Genomic DNA, 11,941 nt, shown 5'->3' on the forward strand with positions numbered 1-11,941 from the left:
AATTTTTAATCATGACTTGGGTACAAGGCAAGATGGTCCATTCTTCAGTAGCAAAGGTGGGCAAGAGAAGAGGTTGGAATCCAGCATGAGGTTGAATCACTCCAGAGGGGCAGCTGGGTTGGCTCTGAAGGGAAAGGCCATTCTGTTTGAGCAGCAGACAGGAGTTGGTGGGGTTCCCATCAGCTGATATTGGGAAAGGGTTTTGGAGCAGCATGGGCTGCTGCTGGGCTGGGTTAGGGGACAAGGGAGGAAGTCCCGAACAGCAAGGAAGAAGGGTCTCTAGACATCAGACTGAGGATCAGGGCAGGGCTGCCATCCTGAAGGGGCTAGGGGATAGTTCGGGTTAATGGGCCAGAACAAAAGAATAGGTACCCAGGCAGAGGATAACATGGGTTTGGGGAATGGGAGAGAATAACATCAATAGTTCATTTAACATGGATTTAATGCAAAATCAAGATATTTGTTTACCATCCAGAGTAAATTATCCCAGGCACAGGGAACAGTGAAGCAGGAATGTTTCTTTTGGTGCCTCCCATGTCTACCTTCATAGACTACATTTAGCTCCCCATTCAACTGTCTTACCCCCTCTTCTTTCTCCCTCTCTTCCAACCCTTTCCCTCTCCCTTCCTCCTTTCCCTCCCTCCCTCCTTCCTTCCTTCCTTCCTTCCTTCCTTCCTTCCTTCCTTCCTTCCTTCCTTCCTTTCTCAAATGTCTATTGAACCCCTACTACGTGCCGAGGGTATAGCAGAAAGGTCTCTTGTGGATCTTTTACTCTATTCAGGTGAGCCATACTACAAACAAATATATAACCATTAAACATATCAAGTGGTAAAAAAGTGCTATGAAAAAAAATAAAGTAGGATAAGGATATGAGCACAGTGGCCAGGAAATACCTGTCTGCCAAGATGACATCTGAGCAAAGCCCCAGATGAAGCGAGGGAGCAAGCCATAGAGATATGTGGGCAAGACCAGGTTGGGCAAAGGCCGTGAGGTAAGACAGCATTTGGCTGATTGATCATCAGTCAGGAGGCTTGTGTGGCCACAGCCAAGTCAGGCAGGGAGGGGAGTGTAGGAGGTGAAGTCAGAGGTGACTCAAAGTCAGTTCTTGTGGTAATAGCTAGCTGTATGTATTCAAGAATTTGTCTTTCCAGGGTAAAGTCTCTTAGCGGCTTCTTAAATACTGAAGAAATAGCAAAGCGAAAATGAATGAATCTAGAGTGTCCTTTCAAGGTCTGAGGGAAAGTGCTTTAAACCCCACCATGGATATCTGCCTTTCACAGCCTTGCTTCCCTTCTCCTCTCTAAGCGTTGTTTGCAGGCTGAGGATGTGGTGGGTGGCAGGGGAAGGGGGACTTCCTGCAGCAGGAACAGAAAACATCAGGCTGTGTTCTCTGGCAATGGGCCTCCTCGCACCTAGAGGATGTCTCCGGGGAGCGGGGGACGGTCGCGAGGCAGGCGGGAGACCGGCCAAATGTGGCTTGGGCCCAGCTGCCCCTGCCCTCCTCATGGTGGGGCTCGTCTTCTAGGGGCTCAAAACCTCGCAGGTGTCAACTGGTTATTCTTCCTCAAAAAGGCTAAGCCTTGGGATCCTGCAAGCTTTGAAGAAAGTCACAGACTTCTGGTAAACTCATGGCTTCCACTTGCTCTCTGGAGCCCTTTCGCCTTACATCTGTGGGCTTGAATCACCAAGAGCTTTTCAGCTAAATTTGAATGTTGAAATGAATTACTGACCATTTTGTTTTTCTACTGAGAACAGGGGAACCAAGGGGCCAAATGGCATTTTAAAAAAATATGCATTTAGCATGTGGAAAGAGAGGAAGTTTCTAGTTCCAAACAGCATCAGTTGGCAGTATTTAGTCAAAAAAGGGATAGAGTTCATGCTTTCTTTTCTGTTTTTTTTTTTAAAGGACCAAATCCTTGACTGAAAGTTCCATTTTTGTGTGGAATGAGGTCTTTGTGAAAGGAAAGATCAATTTCTTCCAGTTCTTTGCTTCTTTACTAATAAGCTGTCTAAGAACTTACTTCTATTTGTCTTTCTACTTAAATGTGTCTAAGATGACAAAAATCACATAAGAATCAGGGAAAGAACATCACATGAGGAGAAAGCATTGATTAAAATACCTCAAATCTATCTAGTTTAATAGTCAACAAAACCAACTTACCAACATCTTGTGTTCCAGACTAGCACATCTTGGCCTTACTTGCCCCATGATACCTCTCTGCTCTTTAACATCCACCAGGTCGACTCCATCTAATTCTGCATCATCCCTTGCATCTTCCCTTACCCTTAGTTTTTGTTTTTTTTTTTAAATTTATTTATTTTATTCATTTATTTTTGGCTGTGTTGGGTCTTCGTTGCTGTGCACGGGCTTTCTCTAGTTGCGGTGAGCAGGGGCTACTCTTCGTTGCGGTGCGTGGGTTCTCATTGCGGTGGCTTCTCTTGTTGCGGAGCACGGGCCCTAGGCACATGGGCTTCAGTAGTTGTGGCTCGTGGGCTCAGTAGTTGTGGCTCACAGGCTCTAGAGCGCAGGCTCAGTAGTTGTGGCGCATGGGCTTACGTGCTCCGCGGCATGTGGGATCTTCCCGGACCAGGGCTGGAACCCGTGTCCCCTGCATTGGCAGGTGGATTCTTAACCACTGCGCCACCAAGGAAGCCCCTCACCTTTAGTTTTTATACCTGGACCATGTACTGGATTCCCAACTTTAGAAGCTACCACCATCTCTGTAGTAATCATTGACATCAACTCATTCCTGGCCATCAGTCATGGTTCCATACTTGGCTTAACAATCACCTTTACTTCCCCAGGATTACCCTCTTCAGTATAATCCCAAACCATATCCTGCTCTTAGAAACACTGATCCTGTTCCACCAAGACAACTACAGCCCAGCCCAGCCAGAGGCTTGACAATATAGGGAGCAATGCCTTGAAACGGAAACTTCTCATGCTTTAAGTAAGACAGTAAAGAGCAGGTGAAGACCCGGGGCTTGTGATTCCCTGGATGATAGAGCCGTTTTGATGGCTCCTCGTGGCTTAGAGGTAGGAAGGTCAAAGTGAGTCACCAGGCTCAACAATAGACATTTTTCTTTTGGCCCTGCCACAGGTATTGTGGGATCTTAGTTCCCTGACCAGGGATTGAATCTGAGGCCACAGCAGTGAAAGTGCTGAGTCCTAACCACTGGACCACCAGGGAACTTCCAACAATAGACATTTTCGATGATGGTTTATAGTTTATCTTTCTGGGACCAAAATATCAATTTTAATATTCCAGTTTCATCTTCAAGGAAGAAGCAAAGAATTCTTCTTAGAAGCCTAATTGCAATGAACCAATTTACTTTGTTTCCGTGGGACTTGATTTTCTTGCTGCCTTACCATTCCCTTCAGCATCCTCCTCTGCTTAGATAATTTGTTAGACAGGTAGAGATAGACCTAAGCATGATTAGAAAAGAGAAGCATGGAAGAGTAATTTTTATTCATTTATTCACTTTAATAAATATTTATTAAACACCTACACTATGCTTGATGCTAGAGATGTAAGAGTGAGCAAAAACAGACACAATTTTTTATTTCATGGAGCTTAAAATTTGGCAGAGGTATCATACATGAATGAAATAATCATGGAAACTACTGTAAAATTACAACTGCTATAAGCACTACAAATGAGAGATACATAGTGCCAATGTGAACATAGCAGAGTGACACTTACTTGGTCAAGGGGTTCAGGGAAGGTTTCCTCCAGAAAAGGACAATTGATTTCAGATCTGGAGGAAGAGAAGGAGTTAACCAGGTGATGAGGAGAGAGAAGAGCATTTCATACAGATGGAAGAGCACAGGCAAAGACCAGAGGCAGGATGAAAGCTAAAGGGCTGAGACAGGACCAGGATGGCAGAAAAGCAGGGAGCAAGGAAAGCATGGTAAGATAAGTCAAGAGAGGGCCAGTCCATGTTGATAATTTTTGTTTACATCCTAAGCCTTCTTTTAAGCTGTGTGTGTGTGTGTGTGTGTGTGTGTGTGTGAGAGAGAGAGAGAGAGAGAGAGAGAGAGAGAGAGAGAATGAGAGGGAGAGAATTAAATTTGCATGATTAGATTTGCAGATTCACATTTCAAAAATATCATCCTGGCCATGGTGTGAATGGACTCTTGCAGGGACAGACTAGATGGGCACAGACGAGTTTTGAGCTATTTCAGTAATGCAGCTAAGAGGAGATGGGAGCTAAAAACTGGGTGTAGTGGAAGGAATGGCAATGGAGGGAAGTGGGAGGATAATATCAACAAAATTTGGAGATGGGGTGTATATACGAGGTGAGGAGCAAAGAGGTGTTGAGTTGCCTATATTTCAAATATGCATAATTGAATTGATGGTGGTATCAGTCATTAAAATTTATATGAGGTTCATTCTGGACATATTGAGTTTGCCATTGAAAGAGGTAGTAATTACTATGGAGCTCAGAGAAGAGGTCTCAACTAAATTTGCATGGTTTTAAATCAGCAGTGTTTAGATGCTGATTGAAGAGAGAGTGTAGATGAGATTGCCTAGGGAGAACATGAAATGTGATAAAAGACACGGAATAGGATTGAGCCATGAAGATTTCTAACATTTAAGGGTCAGGTAGAGGATAATGAGTGTTAAAGAAGATGGACAGGGTACCAGAGAAGTAGGAGAAAACCCCAGAAATGATTGAGTCACAGAGGCCAAGAGAAGAAAGCTTTTTTTCTTCCAGTTTTATTGAGATATAATTGACATGTAGCACTGTATAAGTTTGTGTACAGCATAATGATCTGACTTACATATGTCATGAAATGATTATCACAGGAGATATCACAGGAAGTTTAGTGAACATCCAACATCTCATATAGATCCAAAATTAAAGAAATAGGAAAAATTTTTTTCCCTTGTGATGAGAATTCTTAGGTTTTACTCTTTTAACAACTTTCATATGTAACATACAGCAGCATTAATTATATTTACCATGTTGTACATTATATCCCTAGTACGTATTTATTTTATAACTGGAAGTTTGTACCTTTTGACTACCTTCATCCAATTATCCCCCCACACCCTGCCTCTGGTAACTACAAATCTGGTCTCTTTTTCTACGACTTTGTTTTTTAACATCTTTACTGGAGTATAATTGCTTTACAATGTTGTGTTAGTTTCTGCTGTATAACAAAGTGAATCAGCTATACGTATACATATATCCTCATATCCCCTCCCTCTTGCGTCTCCCTCCCACCCTCCCTATCCCACCCCTCTAGGTGGTCACAAAGCACCGAGCTGATCTCCCTGTGCTATGCAGCTGCTACTCTCTCACTTCATCCCAGCTTACCCTTCCCCCTCCCCGTGTCCTCAAGTCCATTCTCTACGTCTGTGTCTTTACTCCTGTCCTGCCTCTAGGTTCATCAGAAGCATTTTTTTTTTTTTTAGATTCCATATATATGTGTTAGCATACGGTATTTGTTTTTCTCTTTCTGATTTACTTCACTCTGTATGACAGACTCTAGGTCCTTCCACCTCACTACAAATAGCTCAGTTTCATTTCTATTTATGGCTGAGTAATTGTTTGTTTGTTTTTGAAGTATATTGACCTACAACACTATGGTAGTTCCTGGTGCACAACAGTGATTGGATATTTCTATACATTTCAAAATGATCACCACAATGAGTCTAGTTACCACCTGTCACCATACAAAGATATTACACAATTATTGACTATATTCCCCACGCTGTACGTTTCATACCTGTGACTCATTTATTTTGTAACTGCAAGTTTGTACCTCTTAATCTCCCTCACCTATTTCTCTCCTTCCCACACCTCCCTCCCCTCTGGCAACCACCTATGACTCTGTATCTATTTTTTTTTATGTTTGGGTATTTGTTTTAGTTTTTAGATTCCACATGTAAGTAAAATCATACAGTATTTGTCTTTCTCTGTCTGACTTATTTCACTTAGCATGATATCCTCTAGGTCCATCCATGTTGTCGAAAGTGGCAAGATTTCATTCTTTTTTATGGATGAGTAATATATATATTCTCTATCCACTTGTCTATTGATAGGCACTCAGGTTGCTTCCATATCTTGGCTATTGTAAATAATGCTGCAATGAACATAGGGGTGCATATATCTTTTTGAATTAGTGTTTTCATTTTCTTTGGATAAATACCCAGGAGTGAAATTGTTGAATTGTATGGTAGTTTTATTTTTAATTTTTTGAGGAGCCTCCATACTGTTTTCTATAGTGGCTGCACCAATTTACATTCCCACACGCAGTGTACATGTGTTCCCTTTTCTTCACATCTTCGCCAACACTTGTTATTTGTTGTCTTTGTGATAATAGCCATTCTGACAGGTTTTACACTGTAGTTATCTCATTGTGGTTTTGATTTGCATTTTCCTGATGATTAGTGATATTTAGCATTGTTTCATGTGCCTGTTAGCCATCTGTATGTCTTCTTTGGAAAAATGTGTACTCAGGCCCTCTGCCCATTTTCTTTTTTTTATGTTGAGTTGTATGAATTCTTTATATATTTTGGATATTAACCCCTTATTGGATATATCATTTGCAAATGTCTTTTCCGTTCACTAGGTGGCTTTCTTGTTTTGATGATAGTTTCCTTCACTATGCAAAAGCTTTTTAGTTTGATGTAGTCCCATTGGTTTATTTTTGCTTTTGACTCACTTGCAAGGAGACATATCCAAAAAAATATTGCTAAGAACAATGTCAAAGCACATTGCCTATATTTTCTTCTAGAAGTTTTATGGTTTCAGGTCTTACATTTAAGTCTTTAATCCATTTTGAGTTTATTTTTGTATACAGTGTGAAAAAATAGTCCACTTTGATTCTTTTGCATGTAGCTGTCTAGTTTTCCCAACACCATTATTAAAGAGGTATACTCTTGCCTCCTTTGTCATAGATTAGTTGACCATATAAATGTAGGTTCATTTCTTGGCTCTCTATTCTGTTCCATTGATCTGTGTGTCTGTTTTTGTGCAAATACCATACTGTTTTGATTACTGTCTTTGTAGTATAGTTTGAAATCCAGAAGTGTGATAGCTCCAGCTCTGTTCTTTCTCAAGATTGTTTTGGCTATTCAGGGTCTCTCGTATTTCCATACAAATTTTAGAATTATTTGTTCCAGTTGTATGAAAAATGCCACTGGTATTTTGATAAGGATTGCGTTGAATGCGCAGATTGCCTTGGGTAGTATAGTCATTTTAACAATATTAATTCTGATAGCAGCTACTCCTCATCAGTCACTTACTATGTGTGGCTGCCCGCTGGTTACTTTATAGTAAGTCCTCATGGCAACTCGGAAGGAGGCACGATTTTTATAGATGAGCAAATTGAGCCACAGTGCAGTTAACAATTAGCACAAGGTCACTTCAATATAAGCGGAGGAACCAAGCTTTAAGTGTGTTTGACACCAACACAGCGTATCTTTGCTACTCTGTGGTGATACACCATTTTCCTTCATCCTCTCTTTCCTTCATCAGCCTAAGGCCCAGAATAGTGGCCATTTTTGAGCTACTCAACTCCACAAATATTCACCACATTGAGTGAGATTGTGAATTTGCCTGTATCTAACTTTCTGGAAAAGTTTAGTCAATCTACGCTGAGGAAATCAAGATTCCCAAAAGAGGGCTTCCCTGGTGGTGCAGTGGTTAAGAGTCCACCTGCCAATGCAGGGGACACGGGTTCGATCCCTGGTCCGGGAAGATCTCACAGGATCTTCCGGGAAGATCTTAGTTGCCGCGGAGCAACTAAGCCCGTGTGCCACAACTACAGAGCCTGCGCTCTAGAGCCCGCGAGGCACAACTACTGAAGCCCGTATGCCACAACTACTGAAGCCCACGTGCCTAAAGCCCGTGCTCCGCAACAAGAGAAGCCACCACAATGAGAAGCCTGCGCACCACAACAAAGAGTAGCCCCCGCTCTCAGCAACTAGAGGAAAAACCCGCATGCAGCAGCGAAGACCCAATGCAGCCAAAAATTAAATAAATGGATAAAATAAAATAAATTTTAAAAAAAACAACAAAACGATTCCCAAAAGAGCTAAAGCTCTCTTGCCTCCCACTTCCCCAAACACCCATCAAATGAGGGACCTCACTGGAGAATCAGGAAGGACAGAGGTAGAGCTCTCTGAAATCCCTGTCGGCAACTCCAGGCTTCAACATCTGCAGCCAATGAGAGACAGCAAAGGACATCCTGGGCCTCTGACTGCCCTCCTGCTGCAACATCGCACTGTGGTTAATCAGATCCAATTAATTTAGGGTGGGGGCAATTTGAAAGGGGTTCTTCTGCCACAACTTGGGGAGTGGAGGTGGGAAAGAGTGTTGGACCTCTGGTAGGAAGACAACGCAGCCTGAGTTATGGAATCCAGCTCCATTCTGCCTTCCAAATATTTCTGGGGTGTCAGATCTATGGCAGAGTTAAGGGCATATTCTTGGAACCATTTCCCCCTCTCTGTAATCTCTGAGTTGTTCTAGTTTCTTGCTGACATTATACTAAGAGACTATGAGCATCCCCTTGGAGCCAATGCTGCAGTTTTAAAAAAGTGCAGGTATAAACCCCTGTTCCCTTGAAAACCAAGAGAAGGGAGCAGGGGAAGGCATTAAAAGGCAGGTCTTCAAAAGAGGTTTGACAATTGCACCATTAAAAGGACCTCAGGGAAGTCTCATGCGCACTGGTCCTGGGACAAGGCACCTGACTCATGCTATAGTGAACTGCATTTCTTTGAGCCTCTCTGCCTGAAATCTTGAGAGCCTCGGCCTAGGACAACCTGTCAAATTTTGTAGGAAGAATGGTATTCTTGGCCGCTCTCTGCTGACATCACCCCGCTTCTTGGGAACTCCAGGTCCTTAGCTGGAGAGGACTCTTAGTGCAGACACGCACTGCTCTGCATGCAAAGTTCTGCTGAATGAACTCCAAAACCCCTGTGGAGTTTTGTCTTGTTCCCCTGAACCCAGGCCTCTGTGTCCTGCCCTGGCCTCCGCCTATCCCTGATGGAGGCCCCAACATGTGTGCCACAGACCAGACAGGTCCCCAGAGATTAGCAGAGCGTACGCGCACACCACCTTCTGCGTCAGTGGCGCCTGCCCACGCCCAGCATCTGCAGTGTCTGGGAACTTACTAACGAACTAATGCATCTTACATATTCAGGATCCTGGCACACTCACGGTCTCAAGGAAGCTTATTTTTTTGTCTTTTCCAATTCGTGTTTCCACCAGGCGGTTTACCAGTACTCCAGGCGTTTACATTTACCATCAGCAGGAGGGCAGCCGGCCAGAGGAAGGATGGGTCAGTACGTTCCTGTCCTTGGGTTCTGCACAAACAGTACTTTAAGAGTAAATAATGAGCTTTAAAAAATGAACTTAGAGGGTAATTTCCACCCTCTCTCATCTCTGCTCTGATACTCTAGAGGTTTGCTGTTTTTCTTTTTTGCATCTCTGGGCATGTTCCCATACTACCTGCCTGGACTTTGTTTCTTCAACCTGTTTGGAGAAGGAAACACATTAAACGAGACCTCTGTCTGAGTTCCTTTGTAACCCCAGCCTTAGTTTCAGGGCCTTCCCTGCAGCAATAGTTAAAACAATTCAATGAAAACTTGCTGAAAATGTTTTGAAACATGGAAGCTTCAAGGACATTCTTTAAATGGATATCTGCCAAGCTGGCCTATATACTGGCTTTTGTTCCTTTTCTGAACTGAGTGGGAATGTGAGCCCCTGGAAGAGAGGTCCCAAAGAGGGGGTGCTCCCTCAGTCCTCGGAGGAAGGATGGGGGCAGCCTGGGTGTGGGTCGTGGGCAGAGCCAAGTGGACAGGCCATAGGTCTCCTGGAGATAAGTGGTCAGGGGAGCACAGGTTATGTCAGGGCAGGGCCAGGGTCAGGAAGGTTGAAGGAGAGATACCAAAAGGACAGCTGCTAGTGTGCCATAATGCCAAGATCACGCGTCTGAAGATTTCTGTCTTCCTGTGTCAGGAAGAGGCTCATATTGTTTCTTTTTAAGAGAGGACGATAATACACATCTGGTGACACAGTTAAGAGACACAACATTTGAAAGTTGCTGATTGAGTGCCACCTAGCACTCCTTCCTTGTACTAGACCCAAGTTAGCATCCACAGAGCATACCCACCACTCACTGCTACTACAGCCCCACCCCAGAGCTGGGCCCAGCCTGGCTGGGTATCTGTGGTTCCCATGCTTCGAGCCAGAGAACTTAGGAGACTGTGATCTGTTGTGCCAGTCTGGAGGGTGAGGGCTCTGGAGCACTAGGTACCCATCCTCTGACTGTCACTCCAAAGCCCTTTTATTCTTGGGCCAATATGTAGCTTGTGTCCAAGATCTTCCTGGGGACCAAGAGTGACACAAGTCATTTAGGAGGCATTCGATATCAGCTATATGGAGCTAGCCTTCCCTTACTCTCTGGACCAATTTTCTAGCATAGAACTCTCTAGTTCATAAAGGGCTTGACTCTTGCAGGGGCCAGCAAACTATGTCCTGTGGGTTGCAGGTGAACTCTGACCACGCCCATTCATATAAATATATTGTCTAATGACTGTTTGTAAATGGCACAGTTGAGTAACAAAGACGGAAAAGTCCACAGAGGCAAAAATATGTAGTATCTGGCCCTTTCCAGAAGCAGTTTGCTGGCCCTGAGTCAGAATAAGACCAATCTTTCTGGAGGCAAGGAGTTATCCTTGCTCTTGGTCAATGTCCCTAGTAAAGGTAGGAGAGGGAGTCCCTTTTATCCAGTTGATTCCGATGAGAATACCAGGGTGGTCCAAGTGGGGTGTCGTAGCCTTTAATGTTTGGGGCAAGTGTCTCCATCTTGCCCACCCAGTCAGTCATTCCATGGAGCTGGAATAGACAGTCCTCACAGTAGGGAATCTTAACTATTTGGGGACCACACACACAAAAAAGTAAAAAGAACAAGGGATTCACGTTTGTGTTTCATGTAAAATGAATCCGGTTACCAGTACTGCTAAGTGATTGATTACCAGTCCCTCTGAGGTAGATACAGCTATGATCACATTTGGGCAAGTGTGATTTAGAACTTCCCTGAAACAGGTCTGTGCCTTCAATCAGGGGTATAGCCCAAACGACAACACTGCAAATCCTTTCCATCTACAGTGGCTCAGGAGACGTCAAATAACCTTAAACGTTGTTAAGCTCCTGCATATTTACCATGCCCGAACCTTGAGGCAAAAATCTAAATCCAAATCATTGCAAGTAATTGCAATTTGTTGTGTCATACTTTTCCAAAACAATCATGTGTTAGAAGAGGATGACTGATTTCTCAAAAGCCATCAGTGCTTATTCCTGTGTCAGCAACAGCAGTCTGGGACAATGCTTAAAACTTGCATGGGAAGATGTTTTCAAACCCAACTCTGCCTTTGTGGTGGTTCTATAACAGCCTCCATATGGAGAATCATTACAAACGGACGCATTTCTCTCATGCTGAGGCGGCATTTTATACTCTGGGGGACTATTCTGGAGGAAGGTGGTTGGTTAAAGACAGGCAAAGTGAAGAAGAGAGGTATTTTAACAACATTTTAATATTGATTTGGTCTCAACATGTAGCCGTCATGATTTTTTGTCCACAGAGCATTTTAGCAATGAATATTTTTTTGGTGTGCTAAAAAGTGGTATGCTGATTAAATTATTTGTACGTTATAAATCACTCTAATATAATATAATGACATTATTTTGGAGTTTAGTGGGACCTCAAAAGATCCTCCATCACCAGGCAAATTGTTTCCTCGTTTACAGATAAGGAAATAGAGCATCACGGAGGCTGTGTAACCAGTCAAGGCCCCTCCATATCCTCTCTTTCTAGCTACTCCCAAATCCTTAGTCTGCTTGCAGAAAGGAAAAAGATTTCTTTTCTCAGGAGTCAGCTTCTTTAGACTATATTGACTCTCTGAAGAGAATTCCAGAAGCCACT

The sequence above is a fragment of the Balaenoptera ricei genome, chromosome 13, assembly GCF_028023285.1.
Source record: "Balaenoptera ricei isolate mBalRic1 chromosome 13, mBalRic1.hap2, whole genome shotgun sequence".
NCBI lineage: Eukaryota > Metazoa > Chordata > Mammalia > Artiodactyla > Balaenopteridae > Balaenoptera > Balaenoptera ricei.